The sequence below is a fragment of the Schistocerca cancellata genome, chromosome 3, assembly GCF_023864275.1.
Source record: "Schistocerca cancellata isolate TAMUIC-IGC-003103 chromosome 3, iqSchCanc2.1, whole genome shotgun sequence".
Classification (NCBI taxonomy): Eukaryota; Metazoa; Arthropoda; class Insecta; order Orthoptera; family Acrididae; genus Schistocerca; species Schistocerca cancellata.
This window is the reverse complement of record NC_064628.1, coordinates 604,272,639-604,286,829: the sequence shown is the minus strand read 5'-3', so window position 1 is coordinate 604,286,829 and position 14,191 is coordinate 604,272,639. Positions and strand designations below refer to the sequence as shown.

Here is a 14,191-nt window from a genome sequence, read left to right as displayed (position 1 = left end):
TCATTTATATGGCCAGCAGAAATTTAGATGGCTTAACTACGCTTGAAGATGGAATTCGAGGTAAAATTCGCAAGCATAGGGCAAAATCAATTGCAGTGTTAGGTTCGTGATTGTTAGTCCGATTTTGCAATAATCCCACGTTTTGCTTGTCAGTGATTGAATCCTCTTCATCCTCCAAATGAAAATAATTATTCTCCCCATATAAATAATACGCTGTGGTTACTAAATGTTAATGTAACTTTGAATTTGAAATAATTTGTTGACCTGGCACTCATCCATTATTGACACATATGTTCATTGTCACTATTAATACTTGTTCATGATGATTCTGGTGTTTTAAATAGGCTTAATTAAGGAAATCCCTTCTCACAAGTTATTTAGTAGTTAACAGGACCCAAACAAACTACTTTCTATTAAATTCATTCTTAGTAACAGTAAGCTTTACCCGCTGCTGCTGCATGCTGATGAGAATTGATGTAAACGGCATGGAAAAAGGCAGTCATCTAAAGAGGTGAGTGCAAAACTTAGGGCCAAAACAGAGACACTGATACAACACAACATGTCATGTACTCTAATCCACTAAATTCCGTTGCACAAGTCAGATTCTGTATAACTTGTAAATTCATATTCAAATGTGCTGTCAGATTGCTTATCCTAATGTTAGTTTTCAGTTTTTCATGTAACGATCTGTTGAGGGCTTAAATGACAGTGAAAGTAACACAGTATTAGGCAGGTTAGATTACATTTACTGATAGGTCAGACTGCATATCGTGTCCAGTTTCACAGACGAACAAAGGCTATATTGGCTGTAGCTACGTTACATATTTATTGCATATACATTACCATGGTTATTGTATGTATGTTACCATTATTTCTGTGTTTTAGAGCTCAAAAGCCAGATTCTATTCTACCTACGGAAACTATTGGTTCAGTTTCTTGCTTCTGATAACGAATGCAAAAACTGGGTGAATAAAGTTTACAGACTGAGCCCTTGGCGTTCTTTGTTGGTAAACCAAAGGTTGTAATAAACTATTTTGCAGTACTGATGTTTTTTAAAGTACTTTCTGATAGGTGGTGTAAGATGCTTTTTGAAACATTTTAATAATTCTTAAAATTGTTTATTATTGGTGCATGTCAACTTTTCTGCACTACTGGTACTTTTACAATAATTTACGATAAATGACCTAAGGTGATTTTGGGCACTTTTAAATAAGTCATTGCCACTGCTCCTTCTTCTCACTTCTAAACAATTTTGCATTAGTGGTGCTTTTACAATAATTTTCATCAGTAATCTATTCTGAATTTGCAAAAATTTTAATAATTTCTTGAATTTGCTCCTTATCGGTGTCTTAGTAATGTTTGGATTTTGGTTGCGTTGACATGCAATAATTGTATTACCTTAATAAAGATGCTCAGGTTACCAGTGTTACACATCTCACTGTACTGACATGAAACTGATAAATTCCTTTGTTCCGTCTGGGTTCAATCATTGACCACACATGGATCCCACACCAAAAGTAGCAGGTCGTGTGTTTATTCGTCGGGCGGCTACTTACACATGGTAGTTGTTAGAATGTGATATTTTCTGTAACTGCTGTTTCGGTAACTTTTGTGGAGTGTGGGATCATGGGAGCAATAAGAGTCCCAGGATTAATGCTCTAACGGAAAGCTTGTTGGCAGTACGAGTTAAAGATCGATAATCAATCGGAGGAGGACAGTGTCACTGAGTTATGGCAGTGGTTGTAGATAGTACAAAGTCTTTCTGTAAACATCACCACGTGGAGAGTTTGTGAGGTAAGTGGTGCGTGCTCCAATCGCTGATCCGCAGGAAAGTGTTTCGATTTTAGTTGATGGCTAACCGTTGCACGCGCAGAGGTTTTGCTTACAAGTGCTCATGGATTGTGTCGCTAATAGGGTTCGAGATGTGTGTCTCGCTCATATGTAAGCAAATTTTTGCTCTACATTCAAGTACTGAAAGAAGAAAAATACAAATTTCTTTTTTTGATTGGCAGACAGAAGATGACTCCTCATCAGTAAAATTTATATACTATCGAGAGGTCAACTAAGAACGTGACTGTACGGACGGAATTTAGTAAATTACAAAAGCCACTGAACAAGAGTAGTTAGAGCGCTGGTTACCAGCACCAAACGACAGCCATAAACTGATGATTGAAGAAATAGTTATTCGATTTGTAGTTTAACTGAAAGGGTAGTATTACATGCATCTGTTACAGAATGACACTTTTCTTTTCTCGCTTCCCACGGCCGGGTTCCCGGGTTCGATTCCCGGCGTGGTCAGGGGTTTTCTCGGCCTCGTGATGGCTGGGTGTTGTGTGCTGTCCTTAGGTTAGTTAGGTTTAAGTAGTTCTAAGTTCTAGGGGACTTATGACCACAGCAGTTGAGTCCCATAGTGCTCAGAGCCATTTGAACCATTTTTTGAACACTTTTCTTTTGACAAAATGGCATGTTTGAGCATCAATAGGATCTTCGAAAGATGGTCCAAAGTAAGTGGAAGCTATGATACATCCTCTGTCGGCAGTATTAGGGTATGGATTTCGCCGAATCTGAGCGTAAGCGCACTTAGTGACGTTTTCATTGTACGAGAATAGATTCCTCGAGTTTCAGCTCCAACTCTTATCCCGATCAGTATTCAGAGGGTTTTTCATGGCTTCGTGGAAACTTGGATTGTCCTTATTTGTGAAAATTAAGTTAGGAATGTCTCTTCTATGCGACAGCAACGAAAAGACGTTTATTACTATGTGTAAAGGAGACTGAAGTAATGTGATTTGCTGTCGATGAGAAAAAGGGCATAAATTTGCCACACTATTGTCGTTTGGCATAAAGATCTCAAATGTTCGACAAATTTCGATAATTTCTCCCACATTGGAGACCAAAGGACTTTCTGCGAGTGGGGATGAACATCACTTGCCACGTTGCTGGTTTGGGTATTTCGTGGTTTCAATAAACCACCACTGGAAATTCCAGGCCGCTTCCATTGAACACAATATGGATGGTTTCTTTTCTTTGTTCTAGCTTGATTTTTCTTTTGTTTTTACATTAATAAATAAAGTACAATGAATCGAAAAGGTCAGTATAAATAACTTTGGTGAGAAAGGAAATAAGACTGGCGGATAATGAAAACGTTAAATAAATAATTGCAGCTAATTCATAGGTATTTGCACTGCCAGATCCAAAAATGAAGTCATGATCATCCACCAACTTTTTGTAATAATAAAAAATACTGTTTTTATGTTTATAAGTGTAGTGATTAAAAGAATAAAATCTTACTTACTTCGGAGAACATTTGAAATAATTCCCATCCAATAAGTGATTGGCTCTAACAACAAATAAGGAATAACAACTATTGCAGACAGAAAGCGTCCTGCTTAGTTGCCAGAGGAGTAGAAGATTTTTTAAATGAAGGAAACTAATCCTGTCATTCAGCTGTGAAACGACAAGTATAAGTGTCAACTAATAGCGTGTTTTCTTAAGCACTGTGTTGTAGAAGCGAGGCATGTCTTGAAAATTTGTAAGCGATAAAAACAATTTTTTTTTCGTTTGTGCAGAGATGAACTTTGACTCCTCGATTTAAAAGAGCTTATGAGTGTTGTTTTGACAGTAAAATGGACCAGGAATGACTTCTTGTGTCCTAGAATATATTGTGTCAACTGTGTAACATTATTAACTGACTGGTTTAAAGGATCCCGTCGTGTGCCTTTCGCAGCCCCTGTGATATGAAGGGAACTTAAGGGTCACGTAACAGACTACGACTTCTTTCTGATAATTATATGTGGGATTACTTGTAAATACAAACATACTATTAAATGCCTATCTTTAGAATTAGCAATTCGACAACTGCTTCACGGACCAGGCCTTCTCATACTAACTCCGCCAAATGACAAAAATGTGACTGAAGATTTTAAAAGTGTTTATGACGTTCGTTAATTGCAACAACAGAGTGATTCAGATTTTTGAAGGAGTTAGCATATATTAACCTCACTTTCTAAAAGAGGAGGTTTCCAAGTGACTTGTTAGTGATCTCTGGTTACTTAAATGTGGAACAAAGTAACTTGCTTCGAGAATGAGAGGCTGACACAATCTGCAGACGAGAATCAAAGCAGGTTGTTTTGGTAAAAGCCATATGTAACATGAAAATTTATTTTTCTGTACACGAGGATCAAGTTCTCTACAATAACGTTGACTCTGAAAAGTCTCTGTTGGATTCCTTTTATGTCAATTTCTTAAATCTGTTGTCATTCACGGCATGCATTCCACTTCTGAATTTACTGTGGTGTTTCTGACCCCATCTGGGAGGAGACTGAGCAGTGGAACGTGTTACTTTTACACATAAACAAGAACGATCGGTCACACTACTACACTTTAAAACACAGTTTATATGTATTTCATACACAGTTTGCATGTAATTCATGTCACACAGTCTCATATGGAACCTACATGCGCTTTTTATTATATAGTGTATATGATAAGATACTGTCATCCTCCTCCCCTTCTGAGTGAAAGGATGAATGAGCAAATGTGTTTCTAGTTGCATGCTTGATGGTAGCAGACAAGCCTGTCTGCTAGAGAACAGTAGGACCAACGTCGGAACAGGTAGCTAGGCTTTCTAAAAGCAAAGAGGTTTCTATTCTTAGTATGGTCCTGTCCGTCCCTTGTCATGTTGGTAGAGGAAGCTGCCTCTCTGATCACTTCCGTTTGTATCTGTGAAGCACGCTCGTTAGGGGTCCACGGCAGTCTGTCCGCGGCGTGCGTCTGAAGTGGTACGATCTCCAGCTAAGCGCGTCTCTGCTAAGTCTGTAGGACAATGGATTTCTTAAGTTCAGGCGAAATGAAAATATAATCACCTTTATTTCAGGTTTAGATCTAAAATATCAAATATTATCTTAAATTGCAACGCAGTGTAATTCGAGTGTGAAATTCAGAAAATCTTCCAGTAGTTGCTGTGTCACTACTTTGTGAATAAAGTAGAACCACGTGTGGATGATCTGTAACTCTAACTAAGATCATCAACCTTAAATGCGAATGTGCGTGAGATTATAACGCCTTGTCTTGACAATATTTTTCAATATAGCAACTTTTCTTTATGCTCAACCCACGTGGGGTGTACTTTGTGAGGCCAGTACCACGTGCTTATACAATTGTTTGACCCATCAGGTTAATAGTAAGACGATAGTAACCAGTTAGAGGTTTTTCTTTTGTAATTTGTGTTTCGATGTAATTTATTTTAATTACCAAAATTATTGTGGAGTTACACTCTTTGTGTAAACCAAGTTGACCACGTGAAGCACGTAGAGTAATCATCAAAGTAGCCCTCAGCTATTCTTTTCGGGAAGATTTCAAATAGAGTTAGTATGAAATTAGTATACCAGTGTGTGGTAATTTTATGACGGACAGGATTGCGCTACGAACGTAACATCTTTTAGTGAGAATTGAATCGGTTGGTTGTGGTTAATTGCCTCTTGCATATGTTTCAACGTTCTTCGTGTGTTATTTTATGAATGCAGTGTTGCATGCAGTCTCCCAATCTTGGCTCCATATTTTATGTGTTCCGTAAGATTACAAACTCACATTTTCACAATCCTAAATAAGGCACCAGTTTAGTTATGAATCAAGTTTAATATGCTGAAATTTTAACGGAACAATTATCAATGTTAAAATAAATGTCCAAATATAAACCGATTTATTTCTTTTTATTTAAATTGTCTTTATATATATATATATCGGAAACTAGTTTGAAAATGTCTTGCTAGATACGTTTTTACCAATTACTATAGCTTACGCAGTTGGTATGAAGGAAAGTTGCACGAACATACATCTCTTGCTCTCCAGTACCTGATATGATTACGTTTAATGACAGATATGTGAAGATTATAGCTTGATAGCTATTCTACTTGTATCAGACTTGCCTGTACGAAATTTTAACACTTCCTGTCCATGTGGAACAGCAGCGATATCATTATATTATGGAAAGCTGCCCTAAGAGGGAGCCATTCATTCCAGGACAGACCAATGATCACCGTCAACCACTTCTAAGTGTTAAGTAAATCTTATTGGCTCCATTTCAAATCAAACTGTGTTCTGAAATCAATGTACGTTTCTCTTCTTATAATACAAGTTACCAAAGAACAATGAAATGAAACTAAAAGAGAGAATATTTGTTGGCACCTAAATTGCCGAACTTCTGAAAGACCTGCAGTTTGGAAGCCTGTTATATTTGCAGAAATCGGCACCATGGTTATGTTTCAATAAAGTTGCAAAAAGCATTCTAGCAAACTACACGTCTGAACATTACAGGCAACTATTCAGTGAGCTGACTGAGATACACAGGATCATGGGCTGTAAAATGTCGTTGAGAACACACACGTAGGACTCCCATCTTGATTCCTTCCCTTAGAATCTCTGCACTGTCAGCAACGAACATGATGAGCCATTACACCAGGAAATCGCTGAAATGCCTAAAACACCACCAGAAAAAGTGGACTCCAATATTTCGCATACATTTTAGTTAGGTAACATGAATTCTACTAAGATTTTACATTTACTCGAATTCATAATACCAGAGGTACTATTAATGTAAAGGTAAAGAAAACGCTTTGTAATAGGATTTGAAATCAGCTAAACTAACTGAGTAAGAATCACCGCTTATATTCATTTTAACATCAAAAATTTAACTTCGTTAACCATCTTAGGTACTGGAAGGAAGGGCAAGAGTAGGGAGCCAATGGATAACTGTCATTAAACAGATTCACTTTATAAAATAAGAAAACGTCAGACAGTGAAACATGAATTTCTTTAATATAACGTTTAATTTATTATTATTACCCATATTTAGTAATAATTTCCTAAACACTGGGGAAATGGAAGGATAGTCGGAGGAAAGCAAGTTGCAAGGAACAAAACTTTAAAACAGTGAAACAATTGCCAAAATGAAAACCACCAATAAATGACGAGAATTCTTTTAAAAAAGTGTTACATTTATTATTTACATTATAAATAACTGTACAAAATTTTTTTACATATAAAAGCTTCCACTTTCTCCATTCTGTTGAACTGTTGTCGCCCACATTAAGAATGTCCCCAGCCACCTGGAAAAGACACAATTATAAGAAATTTCGAAGAAAGAGCGTTCCAGTAGTTCTTTCAATGTAATCGTTTGTTTGCAGCATAACCTTAGCGAGACGTACACAACCGCACCATGTGTGATGTACAAATAGTGACTAAAACAAATGATTTTCGGCAGGACGGTAGACACAACTAAGTCTCCCACAGCTATCTGTGGAAAAAACGCCTGTAAATAGTTTGAGTTTGCTCATAGAAGTGTCTGACCTTGAGGAATCTGTTCTGATTTTTCAGTTATACAACAAAGTAATATTTCAGAGCTAGATCAGAAATGTAAGGACTACGGTATGAAGATTAGCATCTCCAAAACGAAAGTAATGTCAGTGGGAAAGAAATATAAACGGATTGAGTGCCAAATAGGAGGAACAAAGTTAGAACAGGTGGACGGTTTCAAGTACTTAGGATGCACATTCTCACAGGATGGCAACATAGTGAAAGAACTGGAAGCGAGGTGTAGCAAAGCTAATGCAGTGAGCGCTCAGCTACGATCTACTCTCTTCTGCAAGAATGAAGTCAGTACCAAGACTAAGTTATCTGTGCACCGTTCAATCTTTCGACCAACTTTGTTGTATGGGAGCGGAAGCTGGGTGGATTCAGGTTACCTTATCAACAAGGTTGAGGTTACGGATATGAAAGTAGCTAGGATGATTGCAGGTACTAGTAGATGGGAACAATGGCAGGAGGGTGTCCACAATGAGGAAATCAAAGAAAAACTGGGAATGAACTCTATAGATGTACAGTCAGGGCGAACAGGCTTAGATGGTGGGGTCATGTTACACGCATGGGAGAAGCAAGGTTTCCCAAGAGACTCATGGATTCAGCAGTAGAGGGTAGGAGGAGTCGGGGCAGACCGAGGAGAAGGTACCAGGATTCGGTTAAGAATGATTTTAAAGTAAAAGGTTTAACATCAGAAGAGGCACCAATGTTAGCACTGAATAGGGGATCATGGAGGAACTGTATAGGGGGCGCTATGCTCAAGACTGAACGCTGAAAGGCATAATCAGTCTTAAATGATTATGATGATGATGACAACAAGATTACAGATAAGAGGAACTACTGATTAATCAAAAAGTCTTTGTGAAACTTGTAAATATGTATTATCTAATATTATCCACGTGCAGAAATTTTCTTGTTAACGGTCCGTTAAGATAATACGGCTGTTCCTTGTATATGAGTTCATAATATTAATTAAAGTTCCAGTGGATGTGTTTATCAAGAGATATGTCAGAGGAAGTATTCCGATTCCCCGCGACAACAACCCCCTCCCAAGTTCGCTAATTAACTACAAAATCAGAGTCCTCAGTCATTAGTGGTATAACAATGACTGTTAGATGTACAGATCCACTAAAATTGTGGTGACGATATAGGTTCAAAATATTTTCTCCGCACACCAAAATCAATGGCAATAAAGGTAATTCTTTCTTTGAAGAAAATAGCATTTATTATCGGAAAATGTTCGGAACATAGTACTTCTCGGAAATCTTCGCACTAAGGTTTGGTCCAAAAAATGTACGACAATTAATTGACGAAATATTTTGTAAAGCTAATAAGTCACTAATTTGAGGGTTCAGTATTAGAAACTGATCCATGAATCGTTCGAAGCATTTTTTAATAATAGAATGCAGTACGTTATTCCGAGAGCCGAATATTCAACAGAAATCAAGGAAAAATCGGGTGTACCGAAATGAAAGGTATTAGGAAAAGTACGATTCTCAACACACATAAAAGGGTTAAGATGGCTTTCTGAAAAGTAATGCCTCAGAATTTGTTATGTGAAAACAATTGAAGCTTTTAAAATATAAAAACCGTAATCAACATTCGAAAGCTTTATTCTTCATGTCTACATATTTAGCAGCAATCTGCCTCTAGAGTTCTCCGAAATGTAGCGTGTAACATGGCAATGCATAACATGACACAGATCTACATAGGAAGAAACGATCACCATGGCCAAATAAGGAAAATCAGAGCTCGTACGTTCGTTCTTTCCTCGCGATATACGAGACTGGAATAATAGATGCTTGTGAAGGTGGTTCGCTTAACCCTCTGCCAGGCACTTAAATGTGAATTTTAGAGTATCCATGCAGATGTGGATGCAGAACGCTTACAGTGCAAATTGTGAGCACTTGTCGGTGACATTTATAGTGTCCATCCAAAAAGTTCCAAAACTGATTTTATTCCCGGCATATAATCGACATCAGCATAGTAGCTGCGGAGACAGTTTGATTTAACAACAGTAAACAACAAGTGTGCATTCGATCAGGCAGTTGTAGCAGACAGTGCTAAGTACAGGACGTAAGGCCTAATGTCTCAATGTTGTTGGGTCACAAATCGCAATGGAGCAAAACCGACAATTATAGACATTCTCCAGAATGTATTGAGTAATAGTAAAGTATTTGCAACGTTTCACCTCATAGTTTGACTCCAGAAGAAAAACAATGAGTAGCGGTCACTTTCCACAACGTGATTGAAACGAAAGAAGTGGACAGTTATTTTCTGGTAAAAATCATCGCCTTAGATGAAACTTGCTGTTCTCAACACGAATCTATGTCAAAACGAAAAGTGCAGAAATCCACAGCAACGGTCAACGCTTTGACTGCATAATGGACATTCAAGTAAATGTGTTCTCCGAGTTTAATAACATCGCAAATATGGACTTGTTGTACAGCTGTGTACTTGAGTGGGGGGAGATACCTTTTATGAATCTCTCTCGAAACTTCTTGAACTGGCGGGATAGCAATAAAGATACTAACAGTAACTCAATTACTTGTTTTTCTACATTTGCTAAAGTGAGGAGGGGCGGTTTGTGTGTTCTCTTCCCCTGATGGCGAAATAGTGATTTGCAGCAAGAAATTAAGTCCATAGAAAAAGACGGGGTCGTAATTTGGCAGCTGTAAACTTACTTGCAAAAAATTCTCCACATGGTGCGGTATAACTATCCTCGTTCAGGATGCAGTTTAGGGGTCTGTCTTAGGTCCTCACCCCTTCATATTAAGTTGTTACACATTGTAGTCCTTGCGCGTATAAGTGATTCCAAAAACTTCTGTTCCTACTGGAAATTTTAAGTCGTATGAGGGTGCTTCTCTTCAAGATCGATGACGTTACAGGCGAATAACAGGCTATGCCATGAAGCCAAAGGAAATTCAAGTGATGATGTCCGAAATAGGAATGTAGAATAAGTCATTCCCACTGAATACAAGTATAATGTGTCAACGATTGATGGCCTAGTTTTGTTTCGTAGTACAAATCATGGCTTTTAGAAACTTACTATCCCGAAAGATAAAAGTGTAAACCTTGGAAGTATTTTTGCTAAGATGTTAAATAGAGCCAGTGACAATTCCAGGAATGCTGGTAGAATTGAGGGTCACCAGCGCCATAAGCATTTAACACAGCGCCTGAACATACGGCCTACGATGAAATAACGAACACCAGAAGCATAGCTACTGGTTACCCTTCTTTTGATAGCTATCAAGAAGACTTTACTCATTCGCACTATTAATAATGTAGCTAATACTTAAGGAGAAAAGCAGTTCAAAATGAGGTATTTCTGTGACAATTTCAGAGATCAAATCGTATTGATTAAAGAGGATGGAAAAGCAAGCTACCAGAATTTTTTACTCTTGCCTGGCAACTGTGATTCACTAAAGAAACTGAAGAGTTCTTCTGTAGTTTCTCAAATACGTGGATTTATGAAATCCACAATCCAGTTCTTTGAGATGGTATAAAGGAGAACCAGTATCCCCAACACAGTATGTAGCATGGCTGTACACACGTAAACCGTCTGCACTCAGAGTGTTTACGGTGAACAGCCTTGTTACATATGCTGATGCGAACACTCGTTCGCCTTTGAATGAAATTTCGTCTGGCAATACAAGATCAGCCAGAATGTTACTTCAAATGGTTCAAATGGCTCTGAGCACTATGGGACTTAACTGCTTAGGTCATCAGTCCCCTAGAACTTAGAACTACTTAAACCTAACTAACCTAAGGACATCACACACATCCATGCCCGAGGCAGGATTCGAACCTGCGACCGTAGCGGCCGCGCGGTTCCAGACTGTAGCGCCTTTAACCACTTGGCAGAATGTTACTGTAGTGGGACTAATTTCGTCATAATGGAACGCCGAAACAGGCTGCCTCTGGAAAAATATTGCCGTTGATCTGCTAGTTATAAACGATGTTAATGTGAATTTGGTTCACGAGTTCACAGTGTTATGTTTGAACGTAATTTTGTAGCAACAACAAAATTAGTTTGAACCTATAGTGACGTGTTAGTTCGCCAACCAAATTCACAATAATATCGTTTGGCTGTAGATGGCACGCGACTATGCAAGAACGATGAAACCACCTCTCGTGAATACGGTAGTTCTGCTTCAACTATGGGCTTCACATTATTGTTTCGGATACCCTAGCGGCGTAATTTGGACATCTGAAGGGGAAATTTCGATGTGTACCAGAACTGCTGACAATTCCCTCTAAACTACAAAATAAATAGCAACGCACATTTGCTTTCTCGGTGTGATGATTAAAACTAATGACTCTATGTCGTTGCCGCCATCATTACCAGGGATAATGAACGGGTGGGCATAATAAATATTCAGAGTTTTAGAGACATCTATGGTTTGCAATAGTAAAGCACTCCGTCTTCAGGCCACAAGTGGCCCATCGGGACCATCCGACCGCCGTGTCATCCTTAGCTGAGGATGCGGATAGGAGGGGCGTGTGGTTAGCACACCGCTCTCCCGATCGTTATGGTTGCATTCTTTGACCGGAGCCGCTACTATTCGGTCGAGTAGCTCCTCAATTGGCATCACGAGGCTGAGTGCACCCCGAAAAATGGCAACAGCACATGGCGGCCTGGATGGTCACCCATCCAAGTGCCGGACACGCCCGACAGCGCTTAACTTCGGTGATATCACGGGAACCGGTGTATCCACTGCGGCAAGGCCGTTGCCCCTTTACAACAGTAAAGTTGCTAATATTTTTTGAACGAATTGACTATAAAGTAACGAAAGATGTTATTAGTTCGATGGGCACAGGTGTCGTTCTACATCTTAAACATTGACAGTTCTCTTTAAGTAAGCTCGCTAATTAGAGTTATAAGTAGACTCCAAAGGTGATACGTACCTCATGCCATGTAGACCCTCCTACACAAGTTGCCGACTCGCACCGTTCCGGACCCACACCTCTGCCGCATCTTGATCATCTCTGCTGTAATTTTCGGTTTCTCCCAGGGCCACCTCCAGGCTGCCGCGGGGGCAACGAGTGTGGCCGCAGCCACCAACACGAGCAGCAGTACCAGCAGCGTGCGTGTCCTCATGGCGGCGGTGGTGAGCGTGCGAGTCTGTTGCGGCTGCAGAGCGGACGAGAGGCGGCTGTCGCACAGTGTCGCGGCAGGCAGCTATTTATCTGCCTGCGCTGTCGTCATCTCCGGAGGCGCGGGGATGCACGGCGGCCACATGTGCTGGACGCAGGTCGGAGGTCACGTGGCCGGGGAAGAACTGCGCCGCGCTATCTCTGACATGAGACATGAGCTGTCCTCACAGGAGTTTTTTGGCGTAGCGAAATATAAGATGTCGATCAATCTCGCGTAAGCAAGAGAGAGAGAGAGAGAGAGATGACGCATATTCACGCAATTTTCTTAACGTCTATGTCAGTAGTAATTCTTTCGCTTCAGCATATGGAATTATTAGCAAAATATTTAAATTAGTACTGCACACGACACACATCATCCCAGAAAATAACGAATATTTGCTGAGAATCAATAGTAATATAAAAACTCTTTAGGAGGCATGCGCTGTCAAAGAAAAAGTTCTTTCAAACATAGCCGATATAGGAGAGTCTAGGTCCCTTTAAGATGAAGGTAGCATCTTTTAAAAACCCCTCTGTCGTACATCCTCAACAATATTGCTTCTAACCGCAATCTTCTGCACGAAACGCAAAATAATTGGACAGAGCGCACCTACCGTTCTGAGGCATCACTGGTGGTATACAATGAGCTAAAAACGTCATCGGAAACCTCCTAATATCGTGTTACACGTCCTTACGATCGGTGTTTGCAGCAACTCGACGTGACATTGACTCAGCAAGTCGGTGGAACCTACCTGCAGAAATTATAAGTCTTGCTGCGTCTATGTTCTTGTGGTCTTCAGTCCTGAGACTGGTTTGATGCAGCTCTCCATGCTACACTATCCTGTGCAAGCTTCTTCATCTCCCAGTACTTACTGCAGCCTACATCCTTCTGAATCTGCTTAGTGTATTCATCTCTTGGTCTCCCTCTACGATTTTTACCTTCCACGCTGCCCTCCAGTACTAAATTAGTGATCCCTTGATGCCACAGAACATGTCCTACCAACCGATCCCTTCTTCTAGTCAAGTTGTGCCACAAACTCCTCTTCTCACCAATTCTATTCAATACCTCCTCATTAGTTATGTGATCTACCCATCTAATCTTCAGCATTCTTCTGTAACATCACATTTCGAAAGCTTCTATTCTCTTCTTGTCTAAACTATTTATCGTCCATGTTTCACTTCCATACATGGATGGCTACACACCATACAAATACTTTCAGAAACGATTTCCTGACACTTAAATCAATACTCGATGTCAACAACCTTCTCTGCTTCAGAAACGCTTTCCTTGCCATTGCCAGTCTACATTTCATATCCTCTATACTTCGACCATCATCAGTAATTTTGCTCCCCAAATAGCAAAATTCCTTTACTACTTTAAGTGTCCTATTTCATAATCTAATTCCCTCAGCATAACCCAACTTAATTAGACTACATTCCATTATTCTCGTTTTGCTTTTGTTGATGTTCATCTTATACCCTCCTTTCAAGACGCTGTACATTCCGTTCAACTGCTCTTCCAAGACCTTTGCTGTCTCTGACAGAATTACAATGTCATCGGCGAACCTACTCCGAACTTTTCTTTTGTTTCCTTTACTGCTTGCTCAATATACAGATTGAATAGCATCGGGGAGAGGCTACAACCCTGTCTCACTCCCTTCCCAACCACTGCTTCCCTTTTATACCTCTCGACTCTTATAACTGC

At 39.6% G+C, this 14,191-nt stretch overlaps 1 long non-coding RNA gene across 1 annotated transcript; it reads right to left on the bottom strand.

Moving 5' to 3' along the window:
• Positions 1-6,643: 6,643 nt before the first annotated feature.
• On the bottom strand, positions 6,644-12,542 carry LOC126175516 (uncharacterized). Its single transcript, XR_007535584.1, has 2 exons — positions 12,262-12,542; positions 6,644-7,103 (listed from the first exon to the last, which is right to left on the bottom strand). It is a non-coding gene; the product is annotated as an uncharacterized LOC126175516 (long non-coding RNA).
• Between the last annotated feature and the right edge of the window lie 1,649 nt (positions 12,543-14,191).